The sequence below is a fragment of the Lygodium microphyllum genome, chromosome 22 (genome assembly GCF_053477565.2).
Source record: "Lygodium microphyllum isolate KBCC chromosome 22, Lygodium_microphyllum_v1.1.10, whole genome shotgun sequence".
In the NCBI taxonomy this organism is placed as follows: Eukaryota; Viridiplantae; Streptophyta; class Polypodiopsida; order Schizaeales; family Lygodiaceae; genus Lygodium; species Lygodium microphyllum.
Genome location: NC_141156.1, coordinates 128,425,646 through 128,431,051, shown reverse-complemented (window position 1 = coordinate 128,431,051; position 5,406 = coordinate 128,425,646). Strand labels below are relative to the sequence as shown.

The 5,406-nt window shown below is 41.8% G+C and overlaps 1 pseudogene; it reads right to left on the bottom strand.

Moving 5' to 3' along the window:
* Nucleotides 1-650: 650 nt before the first annotated feature.
* LOC148017607 (3-ketoacyl-CoA synthase 11 pseudogene) lies at nucleotides 651-2,569 on the bottom strand (annotated as a pseudogene).
* Nucleotides 2,570-5,406: the final 2,837 nt, after the last annotated feature.

Here is a 5,406-nt window from a genome sequence, read left to right as displayed (position 1 = left end):
TGTTGTTAATACTGCATATGATCTTCACTTTTGACAATCCTCACAGACTATATGAAAGTAAGAATTCCTATGGTTGTGTTGTTATGGTTCTTCACTTGACAATCCTCAGAGACAAATAGACAAGCAGATAGAAGTCATGTTCACCAGCCTGTCGTGGAAATACAATTGTGTCCTACCCCATTACCCGTAGTACGATAGTAAGATTAGTGGGGGTGACCTTAGGATACATTTCATTAGCAACATTAGTGGAGATAGCCATCCATTTCCTTAGCAAGAATAGTGGGGCTAGTGACACAGCTCTTAGCACACTCCTTTTTTCACAGTTCATGAGAGTGGTGCGAAGGCATCAATGGCCCACCTCCAGGAATGTTTGCCGTGGACAATGCTTGTTGCAGCTTGCCCTTCGAATGCCTTAAAATTGAAATTTGAAACTTGCCCTTCGAAGGCCTTAAAAAGAAAACAAAAATCGAAAGAACGCAAAGAACCGGACAGTCCAGGAGTCTTAAAAACGCGCGTGCCGGGGCCCACTAAACATTCCAATTTCCAGTCACAGTCGAATAATTTACCAGTCACATCAATTTTATCCACTCTTTGCAGTTTTCTAACTGTCGAGGAAATAAATAAAGCCCTAATTTATTTCCAGCCACAAATTACAATAAAACACAGCCGCGCAAAAGCCCAATAAAAGGATAATATTCCCAATAAAACTTCTTATCTTGCGACAAAATTGTTCAGCAACAGCTAGGTAGATAGACTGGTAGAATTTTGCATTTTTCTGGACTGCAATTATTTTGCATTAACCACAAATAATTTCTCCTTCATGCTTGGTGCTCAGAGGCAACCTGCTCAGTGCACCATCAAAGCTTTGAAGCTAAAGCTTCAGGTGAAAGAAAGAATATATGGGTGCTCTTTGATCTGCATTTCCACAGATCATAGGTGGGCTTAGTGTGTCATTTGACACATATCAGTTGATGGCCATGATTATCAATCAATACCAGCTGGACACAGTATTCCCATATATAGCAAGTGTTGTTTGAAGATATGGTGAGCCTGCCTGCCCAGTTAGAAGACCTCAACTGCAGGAATGGCCACTGGAAACTTATCAATGAATTGGCTCCAGCAATTGTCAGCATGGGTGTCTCTCAGGGCTTTCCACACTGCACTGTTGCACTTGAACCCAGACCCAAATCCTATCTGCCACACTCTGTCACCTCTCTTCACCCTCCCTTTGGCCTCCAAGTAGGCCAGCTCATACCACAGTGAGCTGCTGGATGTGTTGCCAAACCTGTACAATGTCATCCTGCTAGGCTCCATCAGCACCTCTGTCAGGCCGAGGTTCTTCTCCACCTCATCTAACACTGCCCTCCCGCCCGAGTGCACGCAGAAGTGCTCGAATGCCCTCTTGAAGTCGGGTATGTAAGGCCTCAAGCTCTTCTTGAAGACCTTTCTGCCAATCAGTGTGGCAAAGAAGTAGAACTGCTCACTCAGGGGCAGCACCAAAGGCCCCAATGTGGTGATGTTTGTCCTTAGGGCATTGCCTGCAACACTCATAAGCTCCCTTGAGAGCTTCACCCCCAACACTCCACCCGCATCATCCTGCTGTTGTACACAATTGTAGCATGCATCGTCATTTCCTTTGTGCGTCCTGATGACATGCCGAAGCTCGTACTTGGCCCTCTTCCTGTCAGCCCTCACATTGGATAATATGGCAGCTGATCCCCCAAGCCTAAACAAGCAGTTGGACACAAGCATGGACTTGTCATTGCCCCTGTACCAATTCAATGTTATGTTCTCTGTGCATAAGACAACAGCATAGGTCCTCCTGTGCACTCTCAGCAGGTCCTGTGCCAGGCCAATGGAAATTGGGGATGCACTGCACCCCATGCCACCCAGATTGTAGCTTATGATGTTGCTGCGCAGGCGGTATCGATTCACTATCATTGCGCACATCGATGGAGTAGGGCAAAACGCACTGCAGTTCAACACCAGGACGCCAATGTCTTTGGGATTGATGTTGGTGATGGCAAAGAGCTCATCAAGGGTCCCAAACATGACTTGCTCCGCCTCGCGGCGTGCCTGATCAAGGCAGGGGTCGGGGGGCTCATTGGTGACTGCAGGAGGAAAATAGGTCTCCTGGCCAATGCCTGACCTTTGGAGGATCTTCTTCTGGAACTCAAGGCTCTCTTCAGTGAACATCTCTGTGAGTCTGGACTTGGCCATGAAGCCTGCCATGGGGAGCTTCCTCTCATCAGGGGGACGGTAGCACACAAAGTCCAGCAGATAGACTGATTTGGAGCTGGATAGGAAGAATTGGTAGATGGCCAATGCAAGCAAGGGGAGGGAGAGCGAGGCAAGGATGGCAAGCCCAGGCTCATCAATGTGAGGGCTGAAGAGGCGTGGGACTTTGATGATAGCTAAGCATAGGAGGGAGGTGGCTATGGAGGGCAAGGTTCTGTTAAAGATTAGTGCAAGCACCGCCTTGAGGTTGATGGTGGAGTGAGCAGGATAGGGAGATGGTGGTTTGGTAGAGGAGCCCATCCTTTGGAGCTGGTAAAAGGGAGGGGACTAGAAAGGGAACTAGGAGCTTTATAAGTAGATGGCCTAGATGGCAAGCAATAGGTCACCCATGGGCCTGCAGGACTCAAGGCTGCTGTCAACTACGCTTATGTATGCGCCAATAAGCTAGCTTAGCCAATAGGGTACCTAGGGTAAGTTGGAGAAGGTCTCATAGGTGGTTGTGTATATACCATAATAACATTATAAATTTCCCAACTGTGAGTTTCCATATCTCAAACTCTTAGATGAGTCAAATGTTATGACTATCTACAAATGAGCTATCATGTATCTAGCCTCTTATAGTAGTGTGGACAGGGCTTGCAAGTGTGTTCCCCCTTGTGATTGGCTATGTATGTGGTAGGGTTATAGAACCAATAGCATGGTAGTTCTCTTTGACCACCCCCCAACCTCCATCCCTCCCCAAAATATGGGTGTGCAATAGCATAAATAGAGGCACAAAAGCAAACATTTGATTATTTGGGAAGAAGTGCTTTTGATGAACAACATGCTATCAGGAGACCCGTTCTACTATTATTGTGTCTATAACTCCTTTATGATGAGCAAGCTTTCCTCCATCACCATAACTTTTTGAGCTTCAGGGGACCTAGTAGCTACCAACATGTCATCAATCCCCTTACCCTTGCTCCTTATAGGGACTCATGACTTGTTAACACTAGCATATAGAAACAACAACAACAACAACAAGGCTACACATGATAGAAATGACAATGAAATTTTACTCAATACTATGTGCTTATCATGTGACTTTACAAAAAGAAATTTATAGCACATGCAATTTACAAAAATGTACTTATAGAAGGGGGTGACTTAAGGATTTTGGAAAAACATTACAATATGTGAAGAAAAAATGGTGTATTTTATCAATGTGTGAAGAAAAAATGGTGTATTTTATCAATGAGAAATTCCCAAATGATGCATTTTGTAAGAAGGCCTTGAACATATGACATGAAGGTCTACACATAGTGAGCTCCTTCCCCATCCCCCTTCCACCACTAAGGAAATGGTACGATAAAAGGTAGAAAATTGGTGGAGTATATCCCTAAACAATCTAAAGTCATTAACTGTCATCAAAATTAAAAGATACATGCTTATCCACAATATATAGTATTTTGAGTGATGTGTAATTGATATTAATACTCCTTTAAAGATGCTTTGATCTCTCCTTTGTGGATTCTTTTTCAAGTCTTTGTGTGATGTCCTACAAAGTAATGATGGGTGATTGAACAAATCAGGGGCATCATGGTTGTGGCATGCACATGTCGATTTGCTAGAACTATCTCAAAAGATATGATTTGTATGTGTATAGATAGCTTAAGCCCAAACACCACAATTCAATAGGAGACAAATTAGAATAGGTGGAGTACCCAATTAGAAGTTGGTGCTCCATTTACTTTTGTAGTAGGTGTTGATGTGATGAAAAGTGATAGGAGCTCGCAAATATTTCATTTCCTTGGACTATTTTCTCTTCTCTATTCTACAGTCTCCTCTTTTCTCCCTTAGGGTCCATCATTGGAAACAACAAAGTTCAAGGGTTGTGCCACACTCAACTAATTGTCTAAACTTTTCAAGTAAATATTATAATCATATTCTTAGTCAGTAAGGAGGTGAAAGACTATGTCACACACCTAAACTTAAGATTATTTGACTTCTAAAAAGTCTAGCGGGTTGTGCCATGGCGCCCTATTCTAACCTATAAGAGTAATGCAACAAACTCGTATATGTTGTGTCTCTTTCTAGTGCTCTTTAAAAGTTGAGGTTTAAGTGTCAAGAAAATTGAGAAATATTGGGAAGAATATGTCATGTCTCTTAGAGCCTTGTCCCACCTAACATTAGTGCAACAATGGGAAAGTAGACATATGTGGGAGAAGCCTAGGTGTCCCATTTTTTTGCCAAGAAGCTTTTTTTCATGCTTGATCAGTAATATACCTTGTTGTTAGAACTTCTCAATTCAAGGTGACTAGAGGGGAGTTTTTAAAGATAAGGGAAACCTACCACAACTACATGAACACTACAAAAAGGTTGTATTTTTTGGGGGAATATTTTCCTTCATGTTTTCTATCCTTCCACTAACACCATGGTATGTGACTACTATAAATGAGGAGGAATAATGGATCTCAAGGTTCCTTATTAACCTTAGGTGGGATGGGACCCTTACTATTTCCTTTAAAAATGAGGTCAAGTCAAGGCCTAAATTTGACATCTATCATTTCTATTTTTGACTATTTTTCCTATCAAATCAAGTTTTAAAATTTTGCATTTGTTAAAAGGTATGTATTTTCAAAGATGTTATCTATCATTTTCATTGATATTATGTTCAACATACCTAGATTTTGTTCATAGTTTGAAGCTTAAGTTGGATAAATAAATGACTCTTTCAAAAAACTTACCTATCACATGAAATACTAATATCCCGTCAAAGTTTAGTGTCGAGTGAATTGTTGGGAAAATTGTGAACTATAAATTATAAAAAAAATAAAAGGTTAAAAAGGAGCATTTACATAGCTTTTTCAATAAGATTAACCCATGACTTAGTATTTCATTACATCAAGATCATTGCCTTTAAGGCCTTGTACTAGCTTTAGGCTAGGTCATGCCTAGGTGAAGTGGGGCTAGAGATTCCCCACTCCTCCCACTACCACATGGTCACACTCAATGCAAACAAGGGGAGAAGGGTTTCATTACCCCTACATTCCCCCTACTAACCCTTGTAGAAGTGTTAACACAATGCTAGTAGGGCTAATGTTTTCCATTTGTCAATGTTAAATCTGTAGTGTTTTCTAGCCAATCAAATGAGTGTCTTTGACACCATAAATGCAAAATTTTCATTGA